Source organism: Mauremys mutica, chromosome 3 (assembly GCF_020497125.1).
Source record: "Mauremys mutica isolate MM-2020 ecotype Southern chromosome 3, ASM2049712v1, whole genome shotgun sequence".
In the NCBI taxonomy this organism is placed as follows: Eukaryota; Metazoa; Chordata; order Testudines; family Geoemydidae; genus Mauremys; species Mauremys mutica.
The window spans coordinates 71,719,962-71,738,524 of NC_059074.1; the positions used below are offsets into that span (position 1 = coordinate 71,719,962).

At 38.7% G+C, this 18,563-nt stretch overlaps 1 long non-coding RNA gene across 3 annotated transcripts in view; it reads left to right on the forward strand.

Moving 5' to 3' along the window:
* The first annotated feature begins 859 nt into the window (after positions 1-859).
* LOC123367220 overlaps positions 860-18,563 on the forward strand; it is a 79,227-nt gene continuing 61,523 nt past the window's right edge. For 2 of the 3 annotated variants that reach the window (XR_006578362.1, XR_006578363.1), the window contains exons 1-3: positions 860-995; positions 4,296-4,341; positions 8,695-8,782. This is a non-coding gene — a long non-coding RNA (uncharacterized LOC123367220). Of the gene's footprint in view, positions 996-4,295; positions 4,342-8,694; positions 8,783-15,228; positions 15,473-18,563 lie in introns of those variants that run through there. The other variant, XR_006578361.1, reaches the window with a different exon arrangement.

Consider the following 18,563-nt stretch of genomic DNA (forward strand, 5'->3'; position numbering starts at 1 on the left):
CACCCTAGGGGATGCACCGATGTATTGCGCCTCCCTTGTAGCCAGTTCCATGGAGACAGCAATATCAACAGCCTTCTGTAAGGTAAGCTGAGCCTCTGTCAGTAGGCGCTTCCGTATAGCTTCACTGTACAGGCCACACACTAACCTGTCACGCAGGACATCATTTAACATCTCTTTAAATTCACAGTGTTCTGCTAGCTTTTTTAAAATGGCTACAAATTGTACAACTGTTTCATCTTCCTTTTGGTCTCTTTTGTGGAACCTATATCTTTCAGCAATTACCAGTGGTTTTGGGGAGAAATGGGACCCCAGGATTTCCACAATGTCACTGTAAGATTTAGTCTCAGGCTTAACAGGGTGTAATAAGCTGTGTAGCAGGGAGTAGGTTTTAGCCCCTACAACACTTAAGAATATTGGCACCTTCTTTGTTTCTGTAATGTCATTTGCAATACCAAAAAGCTCAAAACGCTCAGTATACACATGCCACTGCTCTATATTCTCATCAAAAGGTTCCAGTGGCCTGGTCAGAGTAGCCATGATTTTAGTTTCACTTTCACAGTCAGTGCAAACAAGCAGTATTTTTATTTGTTTGTTTTGTACCTTGACTTCTACTTCCTTCTGTTACTGGAGCAGCACCAGGATCCCATCCATCGTCGCCACTTGTTATATCCTTGGGGGCAGCCGGTTTAGGAAGAAATCACTTGAGGCCAGACAGCAGACAGCTAACAAAACCACCACTTTATTTACAGACGCAGAGAACTCACCCAGCCGGCTGAAGCTGGCTGAGCTATCCCCTAATAATCTAACTCAGTTATCATAAGAACCAAAAACCATGACAACCAAATACACAACAATTACCCACAGGAGTAGCCACCTTGAAGGCAGCCAGAAATGATTAGCAGAGTAATCTATGGAGGCTGTGTGTCTAATGGCTAGGACACTGGACAAGCAGTCCGTATCAGTGCTGCTGACTCACGTGACTTTAAAGAGTTGAGGTAACTTGTCTGTGCCTCTGTTTCCCTTCCTAAGTCAACAGTACATGATCGAGGCCAGTGATTGTCTCCCACTATGTGTTTGCACAGTGCCCGGCAAAATAGGATCAAAATTTCATTTGGGACTTCTAGGCGATACTGTCATACAAATAAACAATAATTTAAGAGTAAAGATTAAAATAATCAAGTACACATCATTTTGCTAAGTGATGACATATGCCCCAGGGCTGCAAACACTTCAGTGTGTAGGTAGCTTTATTTCTTTGAATAGCCCCAAACAAAACATGAATATCCAATATGGACTGGGAATAATCAAAGTATGGCCTCTATGATATCTTGTGGCAGTCAGTTCCACAGCTAAAATAATGTGTTGCATAAAAATGATTCTTTTTTCTTTTATAACTTATGTTTTGTTGTTTTCAATTTTATTTAATATCCCCTTCTTGTTCTTGTATTATAAGAGGCTGCCACATTAACTTCTCTGTTCCAAGCATTGTTTCGCAGTCTCCTATCATGTCCCTTCTTATTTATCTGCTCTCTAAACTAAACATTCCCAGAACTATTTCCTATCCTATGGGAGTGCTGTGAAGCTTAATTATTAATTAATTATAATGTACTTTGATTTTCTTATATGGAAGGCATTGCATCAAAATATTATTATTATAAATGGTTGTAGACGGCCATCATCTCTATAGCTTAAATACCATTTATCCAAGCCATGCTGAGATATGACTTTTATCACTATAATATAACTACCTATTACCTAGATAAATATGCATTTCTGTTAATCCTTCCTCATTAACCTTCCCTCCCCCATCTCCTAGCCCCTGGCCATCCCTCAATTGTTATGGGCCAGAATCCTCATGGCTCTCATAGAGGTGCAGTGCAGGGAAGAGCTTACAAGAATTCAGATGCTGCTCTCCACAACCCTCTGGAGATACAGATGGAGCAGAAAAATACCTTTCCTATTCCCCTAGTAGCCTGTGGATCTGGACTAACATGCATCCTGAAGCAGATAAAACACCATAGGTCCGATCCTGGCCACACTGAAGTCAATGGCAAAGATCCCATTTACTTCAATGGTCCAAGATTTCAGTTCATTAAGGAGTATACTAGTGTGCATGTTCCCACTGTATGCTGGGGAGTTCAAGAAGGCATTTTCCATGAGTCTGAGTGGAGCTGGTGCCTTTCCTGAGTTACTGCAACTCTGCAGCATGTGCCTAATTGGCATTATCTAGTCCTATTGCTCTTCTTGGCTGAATTCCATCTAGTTTCTCAACACTTCTCCAGTACTGAATTGTTCAGAACTGTGTTCAAGTTTCTACCAGTCAGTGTGGCATCACGAGGGTAGCACTGAGATGGAGCTATCCTCTCCTTGGTTCCTGTAACAAAATGACTTTTGCCTTTGTATAGCTATTGTTTTAATATATGCTAAATAATGCAGGAGTTATGGATAAATCCCTTCAAGTCCAATTCAGCTGTTTGGATTTACTCTAAACAAATCTGAATCTCACATTTAAATGTCAGCTAGAAAAACAAGCTAATCCTATGCAATTTACAGCCAGATTCTAAGGATATTAAGATTTTGAGTAAGCTACTAACATTTTTTTTAACATCAAACTACATATCCCACTTCATGGGGACTATATCCCTCTGCAGCTGTTCTGTTTCTTGTTTTGCATTATTACTCAATTAAAACCTTTTATAGGAAGTACTCCAATCAATATTAATCCTTTTAAATACTGCATTCCACCCTCCCATGCATTTTGGGGCCAATTTGCTGTGGTTTCATGCACAATTTATAATTAAAATTGGCAGAATTTACTCCAAAAGGCTTAATGAAGTAAATATTTGTAAAGCACAGAGATCTCCTATTCATCATATTACATTCACTAATTGTTTTACCTTTAATTAACCATTTAAAAAAAATAGTAAACTTCCTTCATTATCAAAAATATGGACCTGATCAAAAGGAGAGATTTTCATTAGTTAAATTATTATATTTTAGTTAAGAAAAAATGTCTACATTTTTAAGAACATGTAATTTACATGTTGATTATCAATAGAACTGGGTAAATAATCCAAAATAAATAATTATTAATCCATGAATTTTCTGCTCATGAACTGTCTGACCAGCAACTTCTGAGTTTTTCAAATTTATTCACTGAAATTATTCTCTGAATAATTTGGGCAAATAATTGTTTTTCTATATATTGTTTACAAGCAAATGGGAACTCCAAATTTATCCACAGAAAAATGTAATTTCTGAGGGTAAGGAGGAACTTGAATGCAAGAACTTTGTTAATCCAATCTGGACACAGAAACAGCATCATGTGACCTATATGTCCAATGAAAACTAATCAACTAGGGTCAGTTTATGAAGTCCTTACTCCCACTTGGTGAGCACTTAACTAACACAGGAGTAGTCCCACAGAAGTTCATGGAGTCTCTGCCCTAATATGGAAGGACATCCTACATTAGACAGGATTAAAAAATATTTTAAAGGGATATAAACTCTCAAGCTTCAGCATATAAACCTCTAGCTGACAGAGTTAAGACAAAACTTCCTCTACAGGCAGCTTATTCCACATTTGTTCATTACAGAGTTTCTTGGACCTTCTTCTGAATTATCTTTTACTGGTTTCTATTGGAGGCAGAATGCTGGATTAGATGTATTTCTAGACTGATCTAGTACATGATTTCTATATTCCTAGGTTTTTGTCTAGGTCTTCTAGCCAATAACTGCTGTATTCTCATGATTGTCCCCAATGCAGTCCTGCTTTCCTCTCCCTTTATCCCTATATGGAGCACAATCATTTTGTACAGGTCTCTTTGGTACTGGCTATTATCAATGTTTATGTGTCTTGTCCTTTCTTAAATAGTCCCTTTATTACGTTTTAAACAAAGTGTGCTCCAGCCCACACCCAATTACCAACACTTTAAAACCATCGGCTTTATTGAAAGCACAAAATCTGATTTCTCACCCTCCTCGGTCACTGAAAATACAGATTTGAGTCCATTGGGTCTGTAAGACAAATTTGTATTTTATTTGAGGATGAGGGTGGGTTAGTATGCAAGCAGAGAAAAGGCATAGAGATTTGTCCTCTGGGTTCAATCCCAAACCCAGAATGGCGTTTATGATATAACACTTGCCTAACAGAGCCTACACTTCAGAGGTGAAGTGAAGGAGGGAAGAGAGAAAGAGAATTGCCCTAGAAAATGACTGGTATTCTTTCTCATATTGTATTCCACTGCTGGGCTCACAGATCACAACTCTCGTTGGTTTTTAATGTCACCCTACAGGCAATTCCTGCTGAATGAATTCAAGAGCTTCAGCTCTTTTGATGTGGTAAGAACTTTCTCATGATGTCATGACATTTTGAAGTGGGAATATCACTTGTTTTGAAACCCTCAAATCTGAATGGGCAATACTTGGATTGCATTCTGTAGACACAAAGTTGAGTCCTGAGCATCTAAAATTTTGGGAGTAATCAGACCTCGGATGTTTGTCTGAAATCACCTGTGGCTGTAACTACAACAAGGCTCATCTGGAAAGTGAAACCAACCAATCCGGTGCTTGCTGGTTCAGAGAGTGTGACAAGCTAACTCCTTACTTTATCAGAGCATTTTCTTTTTAATAATATTGAAATATAGTTGTCACCAATAAATCTGATAACAATTTAAGTCATACAATGATGTCAAAAGGACCCTGGCATTGGCTTAGTAATGTCAAATTAACCACATTTCACAAAGTGAGGCAAAATATCCTATTGTAAACACCTATATGAATGACTACGTTTCATCATGAGAATTTGACAGACATTTTGCACAGCTGTAATTGAAGCCAAAATTTATAAACAGAGATTAAGTATATGAAAATATTGATGTTGCTTGATGTATATTGATTTCAAAACTATACTTCACAAGCAGGCTTTTGAAGTGAATTTTCTTCTTCAGAGAGGATCTTCCACACCAGATAATATCTTACATATTATATAGCATTTTCCATCTAGGAACCTCTGTGTTTTGCAAACATAAATTAGTTTGGCTACACAATATCCTTGTGAAGCATTATTATCCTCAGGTTACTGGTGAGGCAACTGAGATTGATGTCAGTGATGTAGCCACGGTCTCCTAACGCCTAGTCTTGTGTCTAACCAGCCTCTGGCACATCCTCTCCCTCACATGAAAGCAAGATATAGGATTTCAGAAAAATTGTGGGAGTTTGAAGTACTGAATCACTGAATTTCTTAATTTGAAGGGGAAAATGCCATTAATGTCAACAGCAGGGCTTTTCATTATTAACATCTAATTGGAACAGTTCTCTAGAGCCTTCCTTTAAAGACAATTCAGGTCAAGTCTGCATTTCCCAAAGTAGTTAATATTTTTTCCCCCTGTAGATCACACATATACACAAACTCTATGAATTCCTACTTATTACTTTACTAGGCTAAACGGCCCTTTTCATTGGTACAGTTTAATTTAATGATAATGTGTCCAATACTTAATGTCATAAGGAAGTTTAACAGTGCTACTGGCCATATCCTTAAAAGATCATAAACAAAGGCTTGTGAAATTCAGAGCTTATATGAGGTAGTCAGATTATATTGCTTTAGAGTTGGTGTAATGGGTTTTCTTTTCGTTTATGGATATGCTTATAGTTTTATGGCCTGACAATGCATTTAATTCTGTTCTATTTTTTAGGGTGGTATAAAACAACTGGAGGTGCAGGTGCAGGCAAAGTTTTATGTGTAAAACTAAACAGAAGCTTGGGCTTCATTCTGGTTTTAATGAGTTGGTGGAAAAATAACTGTATTTGATTTCAGAGTGGTAGCTGTGTTATTCTGTATCAGCAAAAACAACAAGGAGTCCTTGTGGCACCTTAGAGACTAACAAATTTATTTGGGCATAAGCTTTCGTGGGCTGTAACCCACTTCATCAGATGCATGGAGTGGAAAATACAAGAGCCGGTATAAATACATGAAAGGATGGGAGTTGCCTTACCAAGTGTGAGGTCAGTCTAACGAGACAATTAACAGCAGGATACCAAGGGAGGAAAAATAACTTTTGAAGTGGTAATGAGATTGGCCCATTTCAGAGAGTTGACAAGAAGGTGTGAGTAGCAGTAGGGGGAAATTAGTATTGCGGAAATTAGGTTTAGGTTTTGTAATGACCCAGCCACTCCCAGTCTTTATTCCGGCCTAATCTGATGATGTCATTTGCAAATTAATTCCAGTTCTGCAGTTTCATGCTGGAGTCTGTTTTTGAAGTTTTTTTGTTGAAGAATTGCCACTTTTAGGTCTTTGGGGAATTTTGCCTTAACTTGAAAGTATTTTTCTTTGGTTAAAATTGATTTTTTTAGCTTGGGAAAGCAAAAATGTTTATATTACAGTGGAAGAAGGAACTGAAGGTCAAGGGGTAAACTGTTTGATGCAGCACATATTCTGAAGCTGAATTTAGATGCATGTTTTGTGGCATGGATGCAAACAATAGGGAGAATGCAGAGGTAGATCAGAGCCCAGTGGTGGAAGGATACTCTTTTTCTTTTGTTTAATGATGTTCTGTTTCCTTACACCACTTTTAAGAGTGATTTTCTTCATTTTAAAGATAGAGTAGGTGACTGTGGGAGGCTGTGATGGAGAATGTGAGCTTTTATTGCTTTAAGTGTAAAAGACTTGGCGGCAGAAGCAGCATCAGCAATGGGTGAGATCCTGACTCCCGCTCCAGCATATTTATGCTGGGTAAAGGGGCTGTAGCCGTGTAAAGGCAGATGATGTAGGAGACAGCTATAAGACTGCCCTTTGAGGACCCCCCTTGTAAATCCTAGCATAAAGAGGTGTGTCAGTGTGTGAAGAGTATGTCGAGGTAGGGCCACAGCAGGTAACAATGCAGAGATTCTGGCATGTGCTGCAGGCCATAGAGGGTAACTGGGAAGACACTGCCATAAAATGGACAGGACTCTAGGGCAGTCTAAATTAGAAGAGGTGACCTTTACAGCGGCTAGATTTTTGCAGGATCAAGAGAGTGCAAAGGTGGCTTACAGGTTCTCACTCATGTATAAAAGTCAACACTTTGGTTGAGGCCCATGCATAGTTGTAATTCATTGTTCCTTCTCAGAACAAGATTAGGGGGTGTAACAGTTCCAGTTGTTAGTATTCTAACATGTCAAAAACAAAGCATTTTCCAATGGGTGATTTTATAGTGTTGTTGCATTCGTTCTTCCATAGAAAGATAAGATTGCTAAAAAAATCCTGTTTACTATTTGTTTGTTTGTTTCCCCTGGCTATAATACATATACATGTTTTTCCTGTCATTTTAAAGTTATTAATGGGCGCTGATTATCGCTCCTCCAATTGTTCCAGAGATCCCCCTTAAAGTTGGCATATGCAAAGTTGGTGTATGCAAGCACTCTTTGGGTGACCTGTTCCAGTGTTACTACACCAACCAGCTATGTGTGGCAGTGAGCAGCCATGGTTCTTCATCTTTTTGTACTCAAAAGTTCCAAAATTTTGATCTCCATGTCTATAGGCATAGCCCTACGTAACTCAAGCCTGCAAAGTGCTGAACAGGTGGACTCTAATCCAGCAAAGCACATAAGCATATGCTTAACTTTCCAGAATGTTGGTAACCCCATGGATGTCAATACGTACATTTTAAAGCCATTATGCCTTGTTCTACAGTATCAGGGACTGGTCACTTTTTGAGAAAAGCTGCCAAAATATACTGAGCGCTAGTCTGTCCCAATTTGGAAAATCCCCAAGATTAGGATACAATGAGAATGAAATGAAGTAATAATCATACACATGCCACCCAACCACTATCAGCTGTGAACTCTGTTGCCCTACCATTTGTAATGGGGAAAAGAAAATAATTGGCATCATCAGTCTTCTTCTTTCACATGCCTTAAAAACAGTAATGTTAGCTGTTCATGTCGAGGTTGGCAATCCATTTAATCATTTCAGGTAAGGCACAGTGGATGGCAGAGATATCACCAGGATATGATCTTGTGGGACATTAGTTGATGAGGTGTTCCAGAGTTTGAATTCCATTTATGTAGTCATAAATAGGATTGTGTCACAGTCCCCATTTACAGAGAAGATAGGTAAATCAGTGTAGGAATGTAGGTAGGATGCTCATGTTAAATTACTACTAAATCTTGTAGTCTTTAGTTAGGCAGATCTCATGTTGGGGTTGCCAGAGTAAGGATTTGAGGATTTGGCCTTGGATATTTTAAAGGGGCTACACTGCAATACTGCTTTCTACAGATAGCAATACAGTGGGGTCTCTAGAGCTGACATCTAATGTGCTATCTGCAAGCATTTGTTATTTGTGCATTTAAATGAATTTTGCGGAGAGAAACCATCTTAATTTTTTATGCTTTAATTGAAATTTTCATTTCAAAACCCTAGGCAGGGGTTGGGGAAGAGTGAGAGGTTTAGAGTAGCATCTGATTTGTCCATAGATTAAAGGATTTTAAGACCAGATGATGTTGATGATATAGTCTGGCTCCCTGCCTAACACAGGCCAGAGAATTTCACCCAGTGATTCCTCCATCAAGCCCATAACTTCTAGTTAGCACATATCTTTAAGGAAGATATTTGGTCTTGATTTTAAAACTGCAGGTGTCAGAGAATCTACCATATCCCTAGATGGTTAGTTACATTCACTGTTAAAATATTATTTCTAATTTGGATTTCTCTAGCTTCAGCTTCCCGCTGCTGGATCCTGTTATTCCTTTGTCTGCTGGATTAAATAACCCTCTACTACCAGCAGTTTTCCCCCTCATGCAGGTATTTGTAGACCATGATCATGTCATCTCTTATCCTTCTCTTAAATAAAGCAAATAGACTGAATTTCTTTAGCCTTTCACAGACAGGGGTCCAGATTTCAAATAATTCTTGTAGCTCTTTTATAAACCTACTGTAAATTGTTAATATATTTTTTAAAGTATGGACATAATATTCCAACAGTGGTCTCACTAATGCTGTACAGTTATGCTGCAAGAGGAGATTTCCTGCATTGCTATCTCTGTGGAGGGGTCTATGCTTTTCCTTTTCCACAACTGGTCATTCTCATCTCCTCTAGACTGCTTGTGATTTTCTCACTAAGGGCTGGGCAGTTTCTCAGTTAGTACGGCTCATCTCTCTTTACACTGGGTTTATTTTAGCTGTGGAGAACCTTTTTATTTGTTTCCTGCAACCAGCTGTTCTGTTGAGCACCCAGAATTGATGCCAATATACCAAAAGTCAATGTATCCAGAGACACAACCTAACCACAAGTTCCCATTCAGATATTTTTTATGAATCTTAAGGTAAAGTAGTCATACACTCTTATTCCATTATACTTCTGTACAAGGTGAACTACTAATAGAGAAAACACAACCTAAGAAATAGCAGACAAGAATATCAAACAATTACAGTGTTAATTCACTATATATCAGCAAACCTTCTTAACCAGGGATCTAAATTTTTCTAAGTTAAAACATATAATGAAAAGATTTTGTCCTGTTTTAATAACAGTTTTACTAATAACATTGTGCAGATTGACAGCAAACTTTGTCAAATAATGTCATAAAATAAATCCCATTGTTACTTTTGATATCTGAAATACATTCAAATGTATAGTCTTTAAATCCCTTTCATTACTGAGAAACAGCATCAGATCAAGTTTAGGGCCCAGAGAGCTTAAAATGAAAACACAGAGACAGCTGAGAAGTATGATCTATTGCCATATCCATCTACAGATCTCTGCAGCTTCAAGCAGGAGCCTGTCATAAGGAGTTTTATCAAAGACATTCTGAAAGTCAAATAAATTAAGGCATTTAATTAAACAGTCTCTCCCTCTCTCTCTCTCTGCTACACACATATATTCATTCTGGTTATCTCCTGCTAGATTATAATAACTAAACATGTGCTGTGCTGCAACATCCTGACCCTCAATGTATTACTCTTCATTGCCCACATTAGAAATATCACCAGATAAGCCTAACATTTTCCTGGATTAATTCCTTTCTGGAGATGTGTATATTATATCAGTACCCCTGCTAATTTTGTGATTGTTTTTTTTCAGTGGTTTGTAAATTTTCTATATATTTGCTTAGCACATACAATCCCAAAAATAGATTGTAAGCTTTACAGGGGACCAGGCCTCCTTTTACATTTATGCAGCACATAGAACATTGTAGAAGCTGTAAGAAATAATATTATATAGTACAGTGGAATAAAACTAATGGTGATTTTCAATTTGTTATAATAAAGCAGTACAAATGGAAATTTACTGTTAAATCATTTCATGGAATACAAATATTAATGAAGGGCCAAGTTTTCTAGCTCCTACTGTGGGCGCTAAAGGCCTGATAGTGCAGGCTGTTATTCTTTCTCATGGAGTTCATACGTAATTGCAGAGTGGAGGTGTAATAATTGATCCTACAAATTTCCCCTAATTGTGAAGCTGTCACGGGGTGCTCTGATCACTACTGCAGCATCCCCTTTTGGCTGCGGCTATGGTTGCTCACTGCCTGCTTCTCAGTCTTGCTCTCCCGGGACTCGACTTCTCCTACTTCATTCCTTGGCCCTCGAGCCAGGTCACCGTAGTTGTCCCCTTATGAAGAGGTGGGACGGGGTGAGTAACAAATTCTCTTAGGACCCACTGTCCCAGGCAGTCTTTCCTTTCACTGCCCCTTTAAAGTGCACTTCCCCGGTGGCTGGGGAGACCTTTCCCCAAAAGGACAGTTATTACCATCTAAGAGACTGCCAAACAACATTTGTTTGTTTGTTTTTCCTTCTGAAGACTCTCTACAGCTAAAGGCAAAGGCCTGATAGTCAAAAAAGAGATCTTGGAGTCATTGTGCTCTGATAGCATCCTCTCAATGTGTAGTGTCAGTCATAAAAGCTAACAGAATGTTAGGAAGCATTAGGAAAGGGATAGATAATAAGACAGAAAATATCATAATGTCATTATATAAAACCATGGAATGCCCACATCTTGAATGCAGTATTAGAATTGGAAAAGTACAGGGAAGGGCAACAACAATGATTAGAGGTTATGGAAGAGCTTCCATATGAGGAGAGATTAAAAAGACTGGGATTGTTAAATTTAGAAAAGAGACAAAAGGGGATATAACAGAGGTCTATAAAATCATGCATGGTGTGGAGAAAGTGAATTAGGAAATGTTATTTACTCCTTCACACAACACAAGAACCAGGGGTCACCCAATGAAAGTAATAGACAGCAAGTTTAAAGCAAACAGAAGGAAATACTTCTTTACACAGCTGTGTATATCTCTCTATCAGTGTTATAAAGGGCGGACAATTTATGAGTTTACCCTGTATAAGCTTTATACAGAGTAAAACAGATTTATTTGGGGTTTGGATCCCATTGGGCATTGGGTGTCTGAGTGCTAGAGACAGGAGCACTTCTTAAGCTGTTTTCAGTTAAGTCTGTAGCTTTGGGGCACGTGGTTCAGACTCTGGGTCTGAGTAGGAGCAGACTGGCATGTCTGACTCAACAAGACAGAGTTCTGGATCCCCAAACTGGCAGAGAAAACAGGCTCAGAGGTAGTCTCAGTACATTATGTGACAGTCCCAGGGGGTCTCTGTGACCAAACCCATCACACAGGGTTCAAAAAAGAATTAGATAAATTCATGGAGGATAGGCCCATCAATGGCTCTTAGCCAAGATGAACAGGGATGCAACCACATGCTTTCAGTGTCAATAAGCTTCTTACCGCCAGATGCTAGGACTGGATGACAGGGAATGGACCATTCAATAAATGCCCTGTTCTGCCATTCCCTCTGAAGCATCTGGCACAAGCCACTGTTGGAAGACAGGATACTAAGCTAGATGAACCACTGGTCTCATCCAGTATGGCCATTCTTACGTTCGTCTGAACAAGGGATGTTGTTAAAATGAAAAACTTATTTTTACATTGCAAATGTCTTGACTATCTTTCCTTCTTTTCTGTATCTTTAATAAAAAGTTTAAAGGATTTTTAATGGTATGTTTTCCATGGTACCAAGCAGGCTGAGGTCTCTGTGCACCCAAATCCCAAGCTCTGTTTAATGCTGCTTAATGTTAGACAGTAACTGGGTTAGATATTCCACCTAAATTAATATAATAATTGTTCCACACTGGCTTCTGCAATAGCACACTTACTTCTAAACAAGTGCTAATCAATGTACTTTCTGGATATCTGCTTGATCCCATAAGTATTATGGAACATTGTCTACAAAATTGGAATAAAATGAAAAAGTAGATGGTCAACATCTAAATTTTCCATGGGAAAAGACTGATTTTGGCAGAGATTTACATCAGGAAAAACCAAAGGAAGTGTTTTGTTTCAGGATAGTTCAGCATTAATCCATCCATCCATCCATGGGAGTTATAAAAAAAAAAGGGGGTAATAATTGGAGATATACCAATCTCCTAGAACTGGAAGGGACCTTGAAAGGTCATCAAGTCCAGCCCCCTGCCTTCACTAGCAGGACCAAGTATTGAGTTTTGCCCCAGATCCTTAATTGGCCCCCTCAAGGATTGAGCTTACAACCCTGGGTTTGGCAGGCCAATGTGCAAACCACTGAGCTATCCCTCCCCCCAAGAACATAAGAATGGCTGTACCAGGTCAGACCGTCTACACTACCTGCAGGATCGGCGGGTAGTGATGGATCTATCGGGGATTGATTTATCGCGTCTAGTGTATCTATCTGCTGTTGACTCCGGAACTCTAGAGAGGCAGAAGCAGAGTCAATGGGGGAGCGGCAGCGGTCGACTCGTCGCCGTCCTCACGGCCAGGTAAATCAACCTAAGATACGCCGACTTCAGCTACGACCCCCCCAGCATAGACCTAGCCTGAGAAGAGATACCAAACCTGTCTGAAAGTACATAAATGTTAGATTTAGCACCCAATTTCAGTACAAGTGTTCTGAGCTTAAATATTTTTCTCAGTTCATGAAACTCTTCTAGAAAAATAGTAAAATTAATATTGTATTAAAAAGAATACAAATTTCACCTGAGAATTAACTTCAATAATTAGGAAAAAATAATGCTTGTGGCATGCTTTATTAAACTTAAATTGATTGTAGATAAACTATTGCATACATATTTAATAAGCTGATATTTCTCCTCACTGATAGCTTTAAATACATTTTGGTATCAGAGGTGAATAATACTGCTACCTGGTTTCCATGGTACCAAAGCAAACTCACTACAATACAATCTGACAGATAACACTACATTTAAAATACAGTTCAGCTATATTCTGCTGTCCTCTAAAAAATGTAGACCTTATGATTCACACATCCTTTGTGTTTTGATAGTGAATCTTCAAAAGAGGGCATACTGTAGTTAGGAATGGGAATTGTCAATCTGTAGGGATTGTCAAGTTGTATACTACTATCCAAACTAGTCAGACTACCATGGTTGAATGCTGCTGCCTTTCAGGTTCTGATATAAGGGGCATGGTGGGGAAAAAGTGGGTGTGGCCAGAGCAACTTTGAACTCTGATGATCCCTGCTACTGCAACAACCTCTTAGTACCATTAATAGGTAGTGTAAAATACCTCTGGGGTTGCTCTAAACTACATCAGGAACTGTGCTGATACAAAACCAATCCGTGAATCATGGAGCTACAAATGGGTTCTTTGTGCTCTGACTTCTCAATCATTCCCAGTGCGTATGGGCCACAACTGAGGATCTGGCCCAGTATTTGCTGACAATTACTGAGATGCCACAGTTAGCTCCCATTCTAAATAAAGGAGAAATAGTGTGGTATTGAAGAAGGTAACTACTGATTTCTCAATGTCAACCACTATGTGTGTACAACTGAATTGAGAGATATCAATTCACAAACTTAAGACTACATGAGCACAAGTCATGACCAATCAGGTTTTGAACTCATCCTGTCCAAGATGTCTAAGCAGTGTAGTGTTGTCTTAGCAAACCATTTTACAAATGTACACTTAGCAACAGCATATCATCTGGCCCACTGCCATGCTTTTTTGAAGAGGCAAATAATATTGAATAGTCAAGTTTGGGTAAAAAAGTAGTCCATGAAATGGGCTATAGCCTGCCTTGGGAGGAATAAGCAGATATCCCTATGTTCAAATAAACAATAAAAATATAATCACCACAGGGGAAAAAAGTCAACGGATCCTTCTTATCCAAGGGCTTATCAAAGGTGCTCGTTCTAGCTACCCAAAGCCTACCTACCAAGGCTGTCCCCAGACATATTCTCCCACTGTCTGGGCAGCTCACTTAAGCTTGATTTTTCCCTTTTATTTTCTCCTTTTTCATTATTGAGTGTAACCTGAAGGGCCCTCCTTCCAGGACTGACTGCTCAGTTTAGGCTGTTGTTGCAGAATGGTGCTGGCATAATGTCCTATACTCACGACCATATATTAACCCAATGCCATGGCCCATTGTAGGCGTCCACACTAATTCAGACAAAAAATTGGCTGTTCTTGAAACTACTCCCCTACTCATACTTCAAAATTTACAAAAGATTGATGCACCTGAATTCAACCAACTTAACGTATGTAATATAAAACTGACCTTGGTAGAATTAACATGTTCTGCAGCCTCCTCGTAAGCACACCCAATAGGGAGTAGATGTTAAACTTCAGGAGTTTTTACCTTTTTAGCTAAATTAGACCCATGTGTAATATCTAGTGCTCAGGGATACGTCATACATACTCTGGAAATGTGAGGTGTAATGTCACATTCCTTAGAAAATACTACTTCATAAGTACAGGTTTTTCAACCTAGATGAAGAAAATAAGCAATAATAATATTTAGCAGATACATATGTACACACTATCTTGCATTTATATTAGGGAAGTGCAAGGTGCTGAGGTCTGTGAATGCCCTTATTTCCTTTGGTCACTTGTCTCCCCCTTCTTCTCTCCCCCCCCGCCCCAAATCTCTGTCTTTTGCAAATATGAGTTGTTTTATATTAAACATTTAGGTTATGACTTGTGTGCACAAGATTCGCTGAATAGTTAATATAGTGTGTTGGCTAAACTGTTGAATAAAGGTACATCTTTTTAACAGAAAATAGTTTTTTGATAAAACTGATTTTTTGTGAACAAATGTGCATTTTTGTTGGCACACATGCTTGGCCTGTATGCAAGCTGACAAGAAAAGGAAACTTCTTCCCTACAGACAATACAGCAGATGTGCAGCTGCTTGATTGAAGCTATTTAAACCTATGACTGAAGTAGACCTTCGTGTTTCTTTTGCAGGTTTTATGTGGGGTGAACTGGAGAATCTGTGCAATGTAATATCATCTGGTCTGTATCTGCCCCTCTCCTGGTGTATCTCTCCCCCACTTTTACTTATCTCCTGTGCACTACAGCAAACAGATCCTCCTATCCCCAGTGCAGAACTCCATGTCAGGCAGGAGGCATTCCCTATCTGCATGATCTCACATATCATATTCTTTCCTGCATGTTGGAACTGCTCTGGTAACCTGCAAAGGGACCCTCTAAGGCCATGAATGCAGAGCAAGAGTTGCCTCTTACTTCTAATAAAGATTACTAAAATGAGTCTGTATGCTAACCTTGAAAAGGCATTCTGTTCTAAATTAGACATACAGACTGAGGCATACAGTAGTCACAAACGTGCCTAAGTACGCACCAAATATAGGCAAATGTAAAGGTTAAACACTGACCATATTTGCAGAAGTATAGATGTACAAACTTCATCTACAGCTAGCTCTGTATACACAGGCCTGTGAAATGCAAATAGAATATGAAATACACTCCATTGCCCTGGTCCTATGTAAATCTGCCAAAGGACCAACCTCTCACTTAATTCATATGGCTCAAATATTGTGCAGATGGCACGAATTGTGCAGATGGCACAAATACTGTGCAGATGTTTATATAAGGGCATTTTCTTCTCAGATGCTTTCCCTGTGTCTGAGAAGAACTGCACTATAACAATTTTTCTCTCTCCCTCACTGTTCATAAGGAGCCTGCTTTAACTTCTAGGTCAGTATATATCACATCAGTTTGCCAAACCTGCCAACTTTGCTATTATGAAGTATATTGTTGTCAAGTGACACACAACAATTAGCAATTCCCCATATACCTCTGGCCATTTCAAGTTTCATCCTCTCTTGTGAGTGTTAGATCTTATCATACCTCTTTGGTAGTCATGACAGCAAAAGTTGAAAGGAATGTAAAAAGTGGAAATAGCTGCTGCTCTATGAAAGCAAAAATATTTTCATTGATATGATCTATTTTCTCAATTTGTACAAAGTAAAACAATATAAAAATGTTTCAATTTTAATGTGCTCCATATGTCCCTGGTGAACAAAATATAATAGGTTTTTCTACATGAGTTTATAACAACATCCAGGGTCTCAGCTGCTCCAGATTATCCAGGTTTCTTAAAATGTAGCATAGGTTAGTAGGATTAATCCAAACATTTATCACAACAATTGACAATGATCTGAAATAATATTTGAAGTAACATGAACATACATACTACAAATATTCTCTGTGTCAAAGGTCTAGTTACAGTATCTTGATTTATACAGTCAATTGCAAATTATTCTATATCATAACTTCTTTGTATACTATAGTATCTTGCCACATATCTAGATTCTAATAATCCTATATTTCATATTTGCCTGTGTTTCAGTTTTTGTGGGACTTTTACAGGGTTTAATTATGTCTAATGATAGCTGTACCAGACAAAAGAATATCATATGTTGCAGAACTAGTTACACTGTGTAAAAAACCTGCAGAATAGAAGGCATATGTGAGCACAAACATTAGTTTTAAAAGAGGGTTGCTTACAACTTACTCTTGTTCTTCTAGATCAGAGGTCGGCAACCTTTCAGAAGTGGTGTGCTGAGTCTTTATTTATTCACTCTAATTTAAGGTTTCGCGTGCCAGTAATACATTTTAATATTTTTAGAAGATCTCTTTCTGTAAGTCTAAAATATATAACTAAACTATTGTTGTATGTAAAGTAAATAAGGTTTTTAAAATGTTTAAGAAGCTTCATTTAAAATTAAATTAAAACGCAGAGCCCTCCCCCGACCAGTGGCCAGGACCCAGACAGTGTAAGTGCCACTGAAAATCAGCTCGCGTGCCACCTTCGGCACATGTGCCATAGGTTGCCTACCCCTGTTCTAGATGTATTGAGCCTATACATTCTATTGCTGCTGTATGTGTGCCCAGTGCACTCGAGTTGGTGACTTTTGCAAGCAGTACCACTCGGTGGCACATGTGTCCTGGGTCTCTTCATGGTCTCCCTGTCCATTTTGTGCATGCCTGTGTGTAATATCTGAAGTAGTGGGGAAGGTGGGAGGGTTGTGGAATATATATGTGTACAACACATTGTGAAGAACAACAGTTATTGTTTTGTGTCTTTCAAATAATTGTGCACACATACATTCCACTGAAATGGAATCATCAGCAGTTCCCTAAGAGGTGGAGTGACTTTGGATCATCTGAACACAAATTGTAACACCAAATTGCCAGAGTCGGCATCATCATGAGAGGCTTGAATGATAGCATAATTAGTGAAAACAAGTATGTGCAGATGACCACTTTGCTGCCTTACAGATATCAGGTGTTGGAACATTGCTCAGAAAGCCCAATGAAATGGACTGAGCGCTGGTTGAGTGAGTTTTATTCTTGGTGGAGGGGAGATGTTAGCAAAATTTTTGCAGAGTTTAATGCAATCAGAAATCCAATGTGAGATTTGCTGAATTGACACTGATTGAGTCTTAACTCTCTTAGCATAGCCTACAGAAAGCCTGGAAAAAAGTCCTGAAGGATCTAGTGCTGTCAAATATCAAAGCTCTATAAGTATCCAAGATATGAAGTGTTTCTTCAGCTTTAGAAAAATGGAGTTTTGGAAAAAAAAACTGGCAAAAGAATGGTTTGCCTCAGGCAGAGAACTGACACTACCTTCAGCATAAGTTTAGGGTCGCCTATGGGAAACCTTGTCATTATTGGAAAACAGTGAAAGGAGGGTCAGCCAGGAGAGCTTGAAGTTCTGAAACTCTTGATTGCCACCAAAAAAGCCATCTTCATAGATGTTAACTATAGTGATCTTGTAGCCATAGGCTTGAAGGGGAGGTCCTATAAATTTGGAGAGAACTAGACTGAGATCCCACACAGTGATAGGATCAGATGCAGGAGAGTAAAATTGAGCAGACCTTCTAATAATCAAAAAATGAGAGGGTGAAGCAAAAATGGAAAACCTATCTATTAACTGATGTAGCACAGAAATGGAAGCCATGGAAGCTCTCATGGAACTAATTGAAAGGCTTGACTATTTAAGTTGAAACAGATTGTCCAGGATGTATATAACCTCCATGTGAGATGCAGTTATAAATGTTGAGACTGCACCCAAATTGAAAATAATTTCCACTTGCTGAGTACCAAGCACTAGTGGATTCTTTTCTGATTCTATTCTGAACCTCTCAGGAGCAAAATTTCTCATGAGAATTTAACCAGAGATCATTCATACAATAAGGTGAAAAGATTGGAGTTTGGGATGTACATACTTGCCTTGGTTCTAGTACCGAAGATCTTCTCTAGTGATGAAGTTATTG